This window comes from Lepisma saccharinum, chromosome 4 (assembly GCF_977018435.1).
Source record: "Lepisma saccharinum chromosome 4, izLepSacc3.1, whole genome shotgun sequence".
In the NCBI taxonomy this organism is placed as follows: domain Eukaryota; kingdom Metazoa; phylum Arthropoda; class Insecta; order Zygentoma; family Lepismatidae; genus Lepisma; species Lepisma saccharinum.
In genome coordinates, this window is record NC_139232.1 from 62,505,781 (window position 1) to 62,522,735 (window position 16,955).

The 16,955-nt window shown below is 39.2% G+C and overlaps 1 protein-coding gene across 2 annotated transcripts in view; it reads right to left on the reverse strand.

Annotated features, from left to right (window-relative positions):
- Nucleotides 1–16,955, reverse strand: part of IA-2 (tyrosine phosphatase IA-2) — a 619,991-nt gene that overhangs the window by 523,571 nt on the left and 79,465 nt on the right. The gene's annotated exons all lie outside the window — the stretch shown is intronic.

Sequence of the window (16,955 nt, forward strand, 5' to 3'; positions counted from 1 at the left end):
TTGAGTGCAGATTTCCATGGCGGAGTGGCACAGCACGCTACGACTTCAAGAGTACCAGGATCGAATACCGACCTGGCATGGGTGTTCTTTGTGCATGTCCCTTCATAAATTTCATCATATCATCACTCATCCTCATCGTCGCGAATAGCCAAAAGTGGCAGAAAAGTAAAGCAAAATATGAAGAGTACAAAATAGCTGCAATGATTTCACTGAATTTACATGTAATCAACCGCTGGACCTTTCAGCAAATATTTTCCAGTGTGCTGTCTTACGTACAACAGTAAATGAAATCATTGACCCGTTTCCTTCGAAGCATTTTGCAACACATCAGCATCACAATCCACAAAGTTCACTGAAACTGCATAACCTTGAAGCTAAATATATCCGTTGATGTCTTCATGAACGAACAAGCTCTCAGACGGCAATAAAGATCGTCTTGAAGTCTTGCAACATTATTTCCCGAGAGCGATCCCCAAAGACAACCTTGCTCCAATCTGTCAGCGACGCCTTGATTTACTCCCTCCGCTTAGCTCCGTAATTCTTTTAAGGCCCGCTCCTGCATCAACAGCGCAATTCCCGCACCGCACCAGCCTTAACCCGCCCCCACTGCCGCTCCGCCCTTTACTCGGTTCCCGCTTTCCCCCCACATATCTCGGGAGGACTTTATTCCACTTCCACGTAAGCACAGGATTTATTGCCGATCCTAAAAATGAAGTTTACAGGAAATCACTTTAGCCTTAAATCTCAATCTGCTTTTATAAACCTTGTTTTCAGTTGAACTCCCAAAAGGTCCTTTTAGTGTAGTAAATTGGCAATTGACTCATAATTTTCCTTATTTTAAAACAAAATGGAGCAATACAGAGGTGGAAAAGTACGCAGAGTGACCTACCTATATGAACACGCCAAGCTTCTTGGAAATCCAGTAAGATTTTCTTTTACTTTGGTACTGTAACGGGTTGTTTCGGTCCAGTGGCGTATTCTCCATGTTACCACTAGTAAACCAAATTCATCGTGTATCTTTATACATTTTGGTTTAACATATGGGTAACTGTTCATTAAAAGAGAAACAGAAATTAAGAGTATTTGAAAATAAAATATGTAGGAAAATATTTGGACCTAAAAGGGATGAGGAGATAGATGAGTGGAGAAGGTTACATAATTTTGAACTGCATAATTTGTATTCCTGTCCAGATTTTTATAGAATAATTAAATCAAGAAGACTTAGGTGGGCAGGCCATGTGGAACCAATGGGAGAGAAGATAAGAGTTTACAGGATTCTTGTTGGCAAACCTGATGGTAAGAGACCAGTGCGAAGGCCAAGACGAAGATGGAGAGATTGCGTTGAGATGGACCTAAAGGAAATCGGTAAGGATGGAAAAGATTGGAATGCTCTTGCCCAGGATAGGGACAGATGGAAGGCTTGTGTTGCTGCAGCCAAAAACCTTCGGGTTTTAGAAGACTGAGAGTGAGTTATTACTGTGTATATTATGAAAACTATTAAAACAAGCTTCTAAACAAGAAGGAAATTATTTAAATAAATTAGAGACTGATTTATGTACGCCACTGATTGTTCTCCTTCGCACCCTTCTGACGACCAGGTTTCTTCCCCGATTGTACTCTGGGAGGGCGAGGAATCCAGAAAAGGGTGGCTATTTAAAAACATGCGGCCCAGCGGGGTTAATGCCACCCTACAAACAGTGTTGGTAGGAGAAACCAGTTTCTTCATTTCTGCTTTCTCTGCCACGCTGAACCGTGTGAACTTGGAGCAACCCGTGTACAAACAATATTTGCCTTTTAGTTAACCCAATTTACAGGCGAATCAACACGGATGAACTATCCATAGGAACAGAATAAAAACTGTTCTTGAATTTAGAGTTTATATAAGTAAAGTTAGTCTTGATAATTAGTTCAAATAAGCTACGGGTTATGGTTCGATCCTAGGGTACGCAAATACGCACAAGCAAATACGCAGTAAAACATAACAGAAACAGAATATAGCACCCAACGCGACATTCCACAACAGCAGTAACAATTTTACGTCGTTAGGTTAGGAGTGTTAGGTTTAGAGCTGATAGCAATTTCCGACATGTTCTTTCGCTATTTTTGTTTGCATACAAACTGTTTCTACTAATAGAATCAGCGGAAGAACTACGAGATGGTAGATTTTTACTTACGTGTGTCATACTTTGAGATCAAATATCTCTATTTCTATTTTCCGCGTGCTGGAACCAATTTTATATTACGTAAAACATCGAAATTTGTCGATTAAAAAATTCAACATAATTCTTGAAGAGGTACAGTGGTTAAACGGCCCCCAATTATGGAAGGAAGCATCACTAAGTATTATTTACTGGAAAAATTATAATTTGAAAAGTAGATTAAGCGAGCAGCCGTTCTTGGTTTATGTTCGTCCCAGACATGCAGTTCAGCAGATTTTCGTGCTAGGCTCGAAGGGGGTATCAGGTTAATTACGTGAGCAGGTGTTGGAAGCATTTATGGAAGTTATTTTAATGCTAAGAGCCCTAAACCTAATCCGGTTAACGTAAAAATGAAAGCATTTACGGACGAAATACCCCATCGCACACCACGCACGTAAAGTAGATGGCAGCAGCTGTCTGTATCCAAAATAGTAAACTAATTAATGGCTGCTCGCAAACAAAGATTCATATCAGAGTATACGGAAGGGAAAAATCGTTCTTCAGAAAACGCAGAAAGTAATCACCAGGACTCCGAAGCATGTTTCAACGGAGTCGCGACAAATGCGGACAGCGACATATGCGGACAAGAGGAAATTCCGCGACAAAAGCGGACAATGCTTCGCTATAGGGCCGCAGGGGAAAGAGCGAAACGTCACTCAAATTTTAACATGCAACATAAGCGGACAACACCTGCATGTGCCAATGTTGCAAACATATATTTATGTTAATTGATTCCCATCACACTTTTTCCTGGCTTTGGACAGACAAAATTATTACCATTATACTGACAAACATTTTTGCCTCGTCATATTCAACACAAAATTGTTTCGTCAATAAAATAATGAACTATTTACAAATTCATCATACAATGTTTCGTCACTTCAAAGTTTGTTTTTCACACATCTAGTGTTTGAATATAAGAAATTGCTTTCAAGCATGATCTGATGTCGCCTGTTTGCTCATATTTTGCAACAATTCTTCCAATCCTGTCATCCAGCTTAACATACTATCTCTTCCTCTTCTTGCCGTCCATGGCCAATTCCATTCTCATGTACATATAATTTGTGGCCTCAGCTTCTGTCTTCAAACACTGAACGACGTCTTTTACTTTAGGTTTTGAATGGAAAAAAATGTTAATTTTGTTGTGCCAACCCTCTACAGCATTGGTAGTTCTGTGTATCCTTTCATAACATGTCCAAAGCGACATAGGTATATCTGCATTTTCTACCCATTGATCGACAAAATAGTCAAAAAAAAATTCGTGAGATTCTCATTACACGGAGCTGTGGAGTGAATCTCGACGAAACCTTCTTCTACGTGTTCTGGCCGTAGAAAGGCAAGGGCTGCACACATCCTAACGTGAACACTGACGTCTTGATCTTCGCGGTAGTCAGTACTTCCTATAAGCATATCCCATGTAATGTGCTGATGGCTTCCCCTTGTTAGTGTTGATAACTTCCATTGCAATAGAAGCTGTGTCTACAACTGACTGATCCTCGCGAATACGCGAGCAAGTTGTTTTTGACCTTGGCATGTGCAGGTGTTGTCCGCTTATGTCTTAGGTGAAAATTTGAGTATCGTCTCCGTTCTTCCCTCTCCCCCCTCCTGTGTCCGCTTTTGACGCGGAATTTCCTCTGTCCGCATATGTCACTGTTCGCATTTGTCGTGAAATCGTTTCAACGGGCATAAATAGAAATCGAACAATGTAAAAAATTAGTGTGAACCAAGATTAGTTCGGAATTAAACAATCGAACTTATTGAAGTCAGATCCTCGTAGAGGGAACTATCGAATGAGAAATGTTAGTTACTAAAACCAAAAATAGGCTAATAACGGTGGGTTTCAGGTTGGAATCACCTGCTTATTTCGTAATCCACGCATCAAAAAGGGTTATTCGGTTTGCACATTTCAAAGGTTTATTGGGCTGTAAAATCAGAATATTGTGTGAATACGACGATGGGTAATGTAATTGGGTCGTAAGGCTAAGCTTCGCAAGGTTCCTCAATTTCAAACATCGAATCTGTTTCAGTCAGGTCTTCGTAATTTGAAATCTATTATTTTAACGACTCGCAAGATGGTAATTGAACGTTAGTCACAAACAATTGCCAAACGTTGAGTGTAAGTTGGTTTGTTGCTTTACATTTTGCAGAGACTACGAAAACGTCCATGAATTTTCTAGGCAGCATAAACTAATTTATACTAATTTATTATGCTTCGGATACATTTCTTCATTTTTACAGAAGAAACAACTTACCGTAATAAGTTCATGTAGCATTCTCTAACATCGGAAAGGTGTTTTGTGTGATGTGGGAATGTTTCATACCGGAAATTCATGTTCTTTGTTGTAAATTAATTCTCCGACGGACAATAGCCTTTGGCGCGTACACCTTTGTACATCATCACGCGTCGTGATTGTGTTTTGTTCATGTTCATTGGGTATCCAGTGTTTCGAACTGTCTGTGTTTGCAACGAATGTTAGAAACATGACGTGTCGTGGATGCGTGGTGAAATTCTTACCGGGTGAGGAAGATCCAGTGGTTTTTTTTTTTTTTAATTTAAATGAACACGGGATCGTGAAGGAAGGAAAGGAATGTCGAAAATGTGACAGTGAATGTAAGTTACTCGTTAGAAGGAATGGGCTGTGGGTATATGCCTAATATGACGTGTCGTGGATTCGTGGTGAGATTCAGGTAAGTTTTCCGTATCCTGGAAACGGATTTATTCAAATTTAAAAGTTTGGGGCTCATTTGGGGACAGGTGACTCCGGCCAATTTCTAACATGCCTTTAACAGGGACTCTATAGAGAAAGCAGGATAGCCGGAGCGGAGCGGAGGCTGGGCCGCGGTAGCGGTAGGGGGTGGTAGGTCAATTACCCCAGGGGCGGAACCCGGAATCGGTGGGAAATTTGGACTCAAAAATTTCAAACGAAAATAATTGTTTAGTTTAAATTTCCCACCGATTCCGGGACGGATGGCCCCAAAAACCATTCACGGATAGCGCCACGAAACATTTCAATTTTCTTCGTAAAACAATGCGAAAAAGTTTTTTAAAAAAAATTGGATCAGATGAGCGTTGTTCACGGGTATTTCTTGGGTTCCGAAGGTTGAAACACTGCATAACGAATGAAAATCGACAAAACACTAGCACGACGCGCGATTAAGTAGAAAGGTGTACGCGCCATATTGTGTCTCAGGCAAGCGAAAAGACTAAGAGAAAGAAGTACTCGTAATGTGAAAAATTGCAATTACTTTGATCAAAAAAGTCAATACACCTTAAGGAATGTTCCACGAAGCAGTAAGGTAGGTAAGTAAAGTGCTCCCCTGTGCATAGCACCACGCCATGAAGGCGTATAGGGGGTGTGGGGGTAACGACACTTTCTTGATCCGGTCATGAGTGGGTTGATGTGATCAGCATCACACCCCTGACCGCCTTTACCCCCCAGGGTTTCCCCCAGGTAGCCATGTTATTCGACGCCGGGTGGGCGCCGGGGCCGCTTCCAACCTTAGAAAAGTTCCCGGATTTGAACCGGCCGGGGATCAAACCCGGGACATGGTAGCCAGACGCGTTACCGACTGAGCCACCGCGGCCACTAGTAAGGTAGGTACAAATGTCAAAAATTGACGAAACGAAGAAGTTATAGGTGTCCGACGGATAGTAAATTTTTACGAACTAATTTTACGACCGGAAATCTATCGAGTAAACAGTCTTGTAGGGCTAAAAAGCCGTGCGAATTTAGTTTTTCAAACAGAAAAATAATAAACATTCATGGCAACACTAAAATAGTTCAACGTTCAATTCAATTTTTATCGCAGAGTTCATAAAATATATTGCTACAGCACATACCTAATATCCATTTCGTCCGATTGAATGATGAATTTGCCAAACTCTAGCACAGCTTCGTCTTCTATGCTACGGATAGTCGAACAACATAATTGTGGGGCAAGGAATATAGCGATAGGCAGCCGTATCAGCAAGCAGCCAAGGTCGATAGCCAGAAGTTGGAGCAGGAAGCTACAGACTGGAGTAATGATTGACAGATAGGGTTGTTGTGTGCTGCTGGAATTGCGCGGTATTCTGGTTCGCAGCTGGATTATTGTTGTTGTTGTTGCTTTATATTGGCTCACACCGCCTATCCTTTGCGGTTTCTAGCCATCGGTACCGCTTTATGTGATCCTACTTCTGCTTGTTGTCTTCCTCATTGTTCCTTATGGCACTTGCACTATACACTTTCACTCGTGATTTTCAGTATGGGAGGGTATCCTGGTGGGTATGTTACACTTTGTTCATCTTTGTTGTTTTTGTTTACATGGAAATGTTGTGATTTCGTGCGAAGCTAAACAGCACCCACATGGTGGGTGTTCGATGCTGACTTATCAGGGTTGGGATTGACACCGGAAATAGAACATTTAGGTGAAGTAGGGTTTTATATAACGTTTCCCGATGTATTTGTCGTAAGGTGCATTGAAAAAACAGATGCGTTATTGTTTGGCTGGGTTCTCCGCATTGACAGGAAGTTGTAGGTACCGCGTGTATTCTTGGCAAATGTTGATTCACGAATCACGAGAACGTGACCCGTGCGCATTCTCTGGGTGAACACAATCACTGCACGAGGTATTTTCAAAGATTGATACCAAGTTTTTTTTTTTTTTGCCGGTTTGCGCTTGCCACTTGTAGTTAGTTATGTTTTCGATTCCATGTGCACACCATTCATCCCATTCGTGTTGGATTTTCATTTTTACTGGAGGGAGCAAGTCTGTGTAAGGTAATCGTAATGGAGTTACGTATTCGAGTGTTCGAGCTTGTATTGCATAGATGTCTACTAAGTCTTGGGATTTGTCTTGATTGGTAAGTGCCTTGATGTAGGTGAAGGTCACTTCCTGCACCCGTTTTCGGAGTCGTGACGCTGCACTTTGAATAATCGAAGCTGGAAATGCACTGTACTGTGTTCTGTCCGCAATGGGTCTCATTCACTTAACAATCGCCTTTTTGGTCAAGCCCTGCCCTTCAACTCGTGACATAAGGACGAATTGATTTTGTTGTTAAGTTAGGAATTTTATGTTTTGAGCTCTTAACATAAATACACTGCAATTTTTGTGACGAGTGTATTTACGCTAAGAATCCTAAATCAAACGTGCCTAACCTAACACCGAAAGCAACCCGCCCTACGTCAGAAGACAAAGAGCGGGGCTTGACCAACAAAGGTGTTTGAGAATTGTGTGATAAGTGAGACGTGTACTTGCTCAGCATGATCCAAGCATGCTTCAGTTGGCCCTAGTTCAACGATATTTTGGACGACACTTGATGGTAAATTTTCGAGAAAATAATTACGTTGCGGCAAACGAAAAAGCAGCGTAGCATAATAAAAACTGTAACTGTGAAAACCTGTAATTCTACATAAGTACAATATTATTTTCTAAAAAATACAGATGTCCGTTACAGTGCATATTTGCTATACACGTATACGCTCCAATCAAAGGCACCGACTCCATGGAGCTTGGGGGCTCAAGCCCACCCCCCCCCCCAAATCCCCAATGTTAACGATGTGGGGACAGATACCCCAAAATTATTTTGCTTAAGAGGATCTAATGTATTATTTTAATTCTCTTGTAAAGTTTACTCTGAATTGTGCCACATGAACTTAACTTTAAATACACATTTGAAATGTTCTAGACCATCAACTTTGGGGGCCTGAGACCGCTAAACCATAAACTTTGGGGGGGCTATGACCGGATACAGCAAAACACAGGACTTATTACTATATACTAAGTATATAATTATGAGTATTGTTAACATTATACTAAAAATAGTTTCAAAATAATGAGGTGATATGACAATTATACCAGTATATTGTTTAGTAAATTCTGAGCAATTTGAGGTCGTTGACACGACTTTCAGGCAATATTGATACGTAAAATATTTAGTTATCCTCGAAATCTCTTCCTTTAGTCTTAGGGCCTCCCCGATGGTGCAGTGGTTGCAGCTTTGCTTTGTAATCTAGGTGTCCTGGTTTCGATACCCGGTGGAGGCACAAGTGTTACGGATCCCACTTTAAACTGTAAGTCCAGTCCCGATTAGCCTTACTGTGTATAAAGTGGACTTAAAACACCAACTCAACAACAACTCTTCCTCTAGTCAAAATAATAAGGCGGAAAATAATTCTAAAGTCTTTGAGTTTATTTTTATTTTATTATTGTTGACGAAACTTGTGACATATTCATCCGTGAACAATTGAGATTCTGCATTCAAACTGTGAATGAAAATTTTGATATTTTTGAGGAATTCATGGGCTCTTACGAAATTCCGAATACTGAGGCCAAAACTCTTTTTTACGTTGTAAAACACATTCTGGTGCGTCTGGACTTGCTCATACAGAATATGAGGGGACAGTGTTACGATGGTGCCTCTTGCATGAGGGGAAGATTTAAAGGGCTGCAAAAGTTAGTTACAGATCTGCAGCCACAGGCTATTTATTTATACTGTGCAGCTCATAGCTTGAACTTGGAAGTTGAGGACAGCTTGCGTCACCTGCCCTGTATCAGAGACATAATGAATTTAGCCAAGACTGTTAGGGAATCCCCTAAAACAATGCAAATATTTAGGAATATTATTGATGTGAACGAGATGACTGGCCATACTGGACTGCGACCACTTTGCCCTCATCGGTGGACGTTGAGAGCCTCCAGTATCCAACAGATCTATGAAAACCTTCTCAATTTTTTTCAGAAATTTTCTGAAGAAGATTCTACTGACGCAGCATAAAAATGTTCTGGTTACCTGGAGACAATGCTTCACTTCAAGACATTTTTCTTTCTCTCCCTCTACTGCCATGTGATGGGTCCAATAGAAGAGGTAAACTGTAAGATTCGGTCTGCACGCATTGGTGCTACAGAAGTGGAATCAAAAATAAAATACTTGACTGACATCTTTCAAGAAAAGCGAATGGGTTTCGAGCAGTTCAGGCAGAAATGCACAGATGGCAACCCCAGCCTCGTTGATGAGCCAGAATTTCCTCGACAACGTCACGTCCCTAAGAGACTTGTAAATCCTAATGCTGCCAAACCTCACAAGTTCTACACTTCAAAAGAGTATTATAAATCAACATACACTGACGTGTGTGACACAGTAAAATCATATGATAAACAAAGACATAAATCTACAAGACTACAAAAAGTAACAGCCGTAGAGAAAGAATGCATCTCAGCTGTGAACAGTTGCTACCGAGGCCGGCATAAAACTGTTAGGTTGGCCTCTTAATGTAAATATATACTTTTCAATAAAAATGTTAATTGTTATCTAAGAAACAAAGGAGGAGACACAGAAGACATAAAGAGACTTTGAAACATTTTCTAAACGTTTTTCATGTTACATTTCATTTGCTTATAAACTGCTATAAGAAGACGTAATTTTTGTTTTTAAGAAAGGGAGGGAGTGAGTCAGTCATTCATTCATTTATTTCAGTGATCAGAGCCCCCCCCCCCAATAATTTTGACACGTCGGCGCCCCTGGCTCCAATTACAACCCACTTTCACGAAAGCCAGTCAATTTCGAAATGAATGCCTTAAATTGTCTTCCATTAATAGTTTATTATACATATTATATATGTACATGGCGCAAATTGTATCTGCCAATTACAGTTATTTATTCCGAACGGAGGCGCACATATGCAAGAATTTCCTATGGTTAAATACAGTATCTGCAATAAGCCAGACAGGAATCGCGACAGCGGATCTTCATCTTTCGCATTAACTAGAGTAATAATGCAGTTAGGATGTTAGATATTCGTAAATTGTATATGTTGTGGACATAATTTAACTGATAGCCTGAATACATTTATTATCGATTTTATTACAATTTTGGTAATTTAAAGTATTTTCCAACTCTTTTTAGGTTATTAATAATATTAATTAATAATAACTAAGGAGCTCTCTCGCGATAACTGAAAGCAACTAAGACTGAGTTCTTTCACAACTACTGACTTGGATGGAAAACGGGAAACAACTATGTAAGATATTTTCTCAGGCGACCTATTTAAATGAAATTCGAACTAACGGCCGTTACGGCGGTTGCCTCGATCGCGTCCTTTGGCAACGGCAATTCTGAGGGAAAAAGGTGATTCCTGATTTCATTTTCTAATGCATTGTCAGCGGAGTTTTTCCAACTTCGCTGAAGGTCGCTGTCACGATGAGCTTTTAAGAAGCTCTTTTTCAATGCTTCAGCGGGACCTTTTTATAACATGATTAGCTTATTTATTTATGATGCCCGGGTCCTAGGTTCGATTCACACCTGCGGCGTGATACGATATAGATATCACTACGGTTATCATCAATATTCATATTAGCATGATACTTTCACTATCTCCCGGTTTTGAAAGTTTCAAACGAATGGTGAGTTTAATGGGATGCATAGTGCGATCACAACTTACCATATCTCTGTAACACAGATGAAATGTAAACAGATATCAAGTGCTAGATTTTTCCACAATAGAGTCTTCTTTAGTTGAAAAAAATTTCACATCCCACTTCCTTTTTTGACTTAATGCTTGCACAAAAAAATGTTTCTACGATATTGGACCGAACAGGTAACTATTTCGGAAATTACATCTTCGCAGAGAGTGAACCGACTGTCGCAGTGATTGGATATACTTGTCAGTTTCGATAAAACGTCAGGGAGAAGGGACGGCTGGTTGTTCTTGATTTCCACGCACTAAACAACATCTGCCGCCGCGTTTCGACTTGAGGCAAAGCAAGCTTGCTCCATTACTCTCCGTAATGGAGTAGCGCCAGATCCCATCGCTACCGTTTCCAGTTGCCATGACGACCGTCCAGCCTCGCTGTATCAGATGCGACCCGCTGTTTGAAGCAGGAAGTGAACGGTCTGGTCGGACGAGACATAATGAGAGATGGGGGACACGTACCCCTCCGTGTTGTCTTTCCCTTCTGCGACGTTGAAAGGAGAAAGGGTGAAAGTTTTGGATCCTGCCGTTGGCAATCCTTTCACTTTCCCCAACCCCTCCGTCCAACATTTGAGCGGGAACAGTTGTGATAGGTGGCATAAAAAATGTTACGTTTTCTGGTTTACTTCAATACAACCAATCTTTAGAAATGTACCTTTTAAAAGTAACTGACTTATAGTTAGAGTTACTCGTTTTGAAATGCTACTCACAGTTAATGTTAATTTAAAAACAGAACAAAACGACCATCTAAAATGAACATTAGTTTTCAATGAAAATATAGAGGTATAATTGATTGAATAGGTGTTCTAAGTCCACTTTATGCACAGTAAGGCTAATCGGAACTGGACCTACAGTTTGAAGTGGGATCCGAACCACTATGTGCCTCCACCTGCAATCGAACCCGGGACCCCTTGATAACAAGGCGAGGAAGCTACCACTTCGCCATAGGAGTGACCCTTTAGAGGTACGAGAATCAAAATAATACTTGAAAGCATAAGGTGACACAAAACATCTCTCAAGAAATGTATAAATAATGATTTAACTATATTGTTTAGCAAATCAAAGTTTTGTTTAATATGTTGCAATGTACAGAAACATACAAACATAATGGTTAATTTGTTACTCGTTGCTTGAAAAAAAAGTAATGTAGTTACAGTTTCTAGTTTTGAAAAGTAACTATTTACATTTACTGTTACTTTCAAGTACTGTGTCGACCTCTGTGGTGACGGAAGGGGTCCCTTGTTTGAATTTCGGTCTGGGCATGGTTGTTCTTTGTGAATGTCCCTCCATCAACTTAATCATATCACCACTCATCCTCATCTTCGCGATTAGCCAAAAGTGACAGAAAAACCAAGTAAAATGAACCAAATCAACCAATCAATCAATGAATACAATCACCATATGCAACTACAATTTTACAAACATGAGGGTATTATTGTCTAGAATAAGCAGCGACATGGGACTACAAAAGGGTGCTTCTAGATAGTTATAACTAGGGCTAGGATTTTTATGACCTATAAATCACCAAAATATGCTCTTATGACCTAAAATTGTACAAAATATGCACTATAATTTGAAATATATGCCCTTATAACTGAACTGTTTCAAACATCAATATCTAAATGCTGAAATATTTTCACATTCGTACTATTTTTAATTCACTTTATGGGCCCTGAATTTCAATCCACAATGAATACTTTCTGTAAATTTTCAAATGAAAATGAAAAAGATTTTGCTGTAGTAAAAAAACAAAAACAAAAAAAAAAAAAAAAACCTCGAGTGAACCTGGGAGTAAGAATGAATCCAATTCGAAGGTGACTGTATATTTCTTGAAAAAGCGAAAATATGCTGAATATTACCGAAAATCCATCAAAATATGCTTTATCACGTAGAAATGGCCAAATATGCCAAAATATGCCCTTAAAAAGCACCTTCATTCAATTGTTTCTTCACAATATGAATTTCTATATACCGTGCGTCCATTTCGATCTGCAGCCGAGAGATCGGGAGAAGCGTGGCGGGCGGCGATGGTGGAGATGCCGACATTTGCGGCCTGAAATGCCCGCTTATTTTTATGGACATATGCAGACATTTATATAAATATTGCAAAACGAGCACTAACCTGTGTTATAAGAGTATGGTTTTAATTTTAGTAGCTTAGTGGCTGTATGTGCTGATGATTTTGACACTCCCATCTCCTGTGAAACACGGCGTAGAGGTTTGTTTGGATAACTTTCTAACGCTGCCCCAATTTCATCGAGTTCATCGAGGAAGCTCACGAAAACCATTGACTTTTAATGGTTTCGTCGGCAGCGTAATCTTGATACAGTGTTGCACATTCGAAACCTCCGAACGATCCCCATCGACACAAAACTCTTTCAAGGATATAAACTTAAGCAGGACGTTGCTGGTCAAAACTATGATTAAAATGTTTTATTATCTGTGACTCTTATCGTCACTTCTAAAGCGTATTTTTTTGTGTATATAATTGCAGAACTTGGATGAATTACAGATGATGAATTATAACCCAGGTTAGTGCTCGTTTTGCAATATTTATATAAATGTCTGGATATGTCCGTAAAAATAAGCGAGCATTACAGGCCGCAAATGTCGGCATCTCCGCCAGCGCCGCCCGCCACGCTTCTCCCGATCTCTCGGCTGCAGATCGAAATGGACGCACGGTATTTAGGGAACACATCACCCTTTCCAAAAAAGATATGCCAAGTCATGAAAATCGTAGCCCTAGTTATAACAATACTGATAAGAATAAATTATGAAATAAATGATATAATGTCTTCTTCGACTTTAGCGGGGAATGGCCGTTTTTTCTTAAACTGCGTAAAAAATAGTTCTAAATACATACCTTGGCACCTCATTTTAGGCGTCGACTACCTACCTATTGTCTGCGTATACCATTCTTTCAAATAGACAAGGCTCTACATAAATGTACTTGATGATTTATACGTTAAACCTTACCTTACTGTTTCTACAAGAAGATCAACAGCAATGAACGAAACACTTACCTAGAAGAAGAAAGATAGTTCACATTAAGTTTCTTCAAGAGCAAGAACCACAAAATATATCAGATAAATTTAGTCAGAAATATGACGAAAATGCAGATAAAACAAAATTTATTCGAAGATATTATAAATCTTTGTTCTATATTGCAAGGGCTAATATGATGTGTGTACAAATTTGTATTTTTGTCTGAATCGTAATGAAAATTATTAAAGGATGTGTTGATTGTACTGTATTATTAGTTAATTAGTGAACTCGTAACAGCCTAATGTCTTGCTGCACTATATTCTATAAAATATGATGTACTCACACACCATTACATTTGTACTGCGTTTCTGGGTTGGACCTTTATCACTGAAAACCAATGGTGTAGTTACAAATACAAGGTAGAAGTCTCCCTGACTACTAATAATTAAAATAAATTGTATACATATATATAATTTCAGTTTTATTTATATATGAATATACATGTAAATATTCATATATTTTATGAAAACAAGTGGCAAGAGGTAACAACACTATGAAAGCAATCTTAGAATTTTGACAGTCATTGTTAACATACACATGCTATCGCCACTTCTAGACTAAGCTGTGAAAAATTATAAAAATAAGCCATCCCCAAGAAATCTCTCTTAAAACCATAACTGAAAATGATCTAATCGGAACTGGATCTGCATTAATTAGAAAACCGGATCAAAAAATTAATGCGCCTATTGGAGTTCGAACCCAATTATCACAACCACAATAAAGAAACAAAAACTAACTACAGTAACACCAAATTATTTTGTGTACAAATTAAGGGATATAATTGGGTTCCGCCTTTCAGTATCACCCTGTCAGAATCCATCAATGCGATGCACCACACTTTTTACTTTACGCACACACACACTCGCACAGAAACGGTCTCGAAACACAAAAATTATTACGCAATTTCCAGAATTGTTTGTTTTCCTATACATATGGCCTGAGGGAAGAGATGTACTCCACTGGAAACTTGCGCCGTCAAAGTAAATGAAAAGCAAACATTCTATCGTCAACAACAAAGTGGACGATCTTTGTTGCAAGGCATGTAAAAATCTGAATATCCGCCTCTAGGGCGGGGTTGGAGGAAGGGAAAGGGGCTCGATTCGAACATCAAACATTTACTTTTGCTCGAAACAAGAACTATGCAGCTATCGAATTGTATGGAAATGCGTCATAAATTGCATCCGAGAATAACTTCAGAATATAACGCACTGCAAACTGTTTGTAAACTGTGATATCACGTCTCTTTGCATCTCGAACAAACCATAAGCGCTAAACCAGTAATAACTTAACTGGGTACATGTCTGTCACCCTGCTTTGTTGTCACGGAACAAACAACATGACGTCATAGCAAAAAATCTATATCAACTATTGGCATTCAATTCGTTAAATTCGCGGATGTTTGCGTTACAGCGGAGTCAGATTTCGTATTAAATGCACACTTGGGGCACGTGCCTCCTTCAAACCTTCTGCAGACATCACTGGTCACTCTCCACAAGACTAAAGATCGTCAGAGTAATTAGGAATTCAAGGGTAAACTTCCAAAATAAAAGTACATTCCGCACAGGTAAAAATAAAATGCTGTGAGAAAGCTGGTAAGTTAGGTAGCTTAGTAACTTGGCAATCCAAATGCCAATGTTGAACACAAATATTACACTCAGGAAGGCTATTTTCAACTGAACGTTCAAAGTTCAAAACAAGTCACTGAAATATGACCCTTATTAGATCGAACTCGGGTATCCTTTGAAGGAAATAATACTACAAATGGAAGGCATATTTGAACGAACGAATTAAAATATATTCTTCCAATTTCCAAGAAATGTACTCTTTTGTGTAGAGGCGGCTCATGGTAAAAGTTTCACCCGTGCAAGGTGGACTTTTGGTGTCCCCTAATTCCCCCTCCCCTGATCCTCCTGGTTGCCAACTGCACCAATGAAAAACATTGATCTTGTTGTATATTTACGGATTTAATGGCGAAAAATAATAAAATTATTTTAAAAATACTGCATGTGTTACTGTGAAGAAGAGATTAATTGTAGGTATGTGTTTTTTCATACGTCCATAATGATATCAAAATAACAGGAATCTCTTAACTTAAATTGATTCATGATTTTGCAATATACTTAGTTATGCAGCCGTATAACTTCAATTAATTATTGTCGAAACAAATAGGCACGACTCTGGTGGAAGCAAATAGTGGTTCGGATTCAACTTTAAACTGTAGGTCAAGTCCCAATTAGACTTCCTGTGCATAAAGTGGACTTATCTTAACAACTGAAATTACCACAATAAATTAAACCTCGCCAACGAATCAAGAGTTAATACCGTGCAGAAGGTACCCTTTGCTAAAACAAAGTTTATACAGCATAAAAAACAGCAGTTGAGGCATCATAATTAACGCACGGCACATTTATTTAATCCCCATCCTCTCTTAGTACCATCAACATGAACAACTCGCCGCTTCTCTCCTACCGTACCAGGAGTACTCTGATCGATTCCCGCTCTCTCTCTCTCCGTAGCCATAGTAACGGGCGAAAATCGAAGGGCAAAAGGTCAGGCGAACTACCTGCAATTACCTCTGCTGCAAGGAATGAGTATAAAGTTACAATCTCCCCCCTCTCCTTCCACTTTCAATCAATCAACCCCTCGAGACAGCGGGATACGGTACTTCATCATATCTTGTGATCAGCAACGTCAGACCTTTGGGAAGTTCTTCCAACAAAATGAAATAGTTCCAATTTAAGTTCCTCAAACAACATAGTTTGTGAATTCCTAAATTCAACATCCGCATTTATTTCTGCACTTTGGCTTTTTCCCAGACTAAACCACTGCAATTCCTTTGCTCTTTCACTGAACTATGGCATTTGGTTTACTTTTCACTGAACCATGGTATTTGGTTTACTTTTTCACTAAACTATTGTAATTGCTTTACTTAGTAACAAAAACATGGCAATTGCTTTACTGTTACACTAAACCATGGCAATTGCCTCACTTTTTTACTAAATCATGGAAATTGCCTTAGTTTTTCACTAAACCATGACATTTGATATAGATTATCACTAAACCATGACATTTGATACACTTTTTCACTAAACCATGTCAATAGCTTTACTTAGCCACTAAACCATGCCAATTGCTTTACGTTTTCAATAAATCATAGCAATTGCTTTACTTTAAACTAAACAATGGAAATTGCTTTAATTTTACACTATACCATGACAATTGATTTACTTTTCCACTAAATCGTGGAATCATTGCATTATTA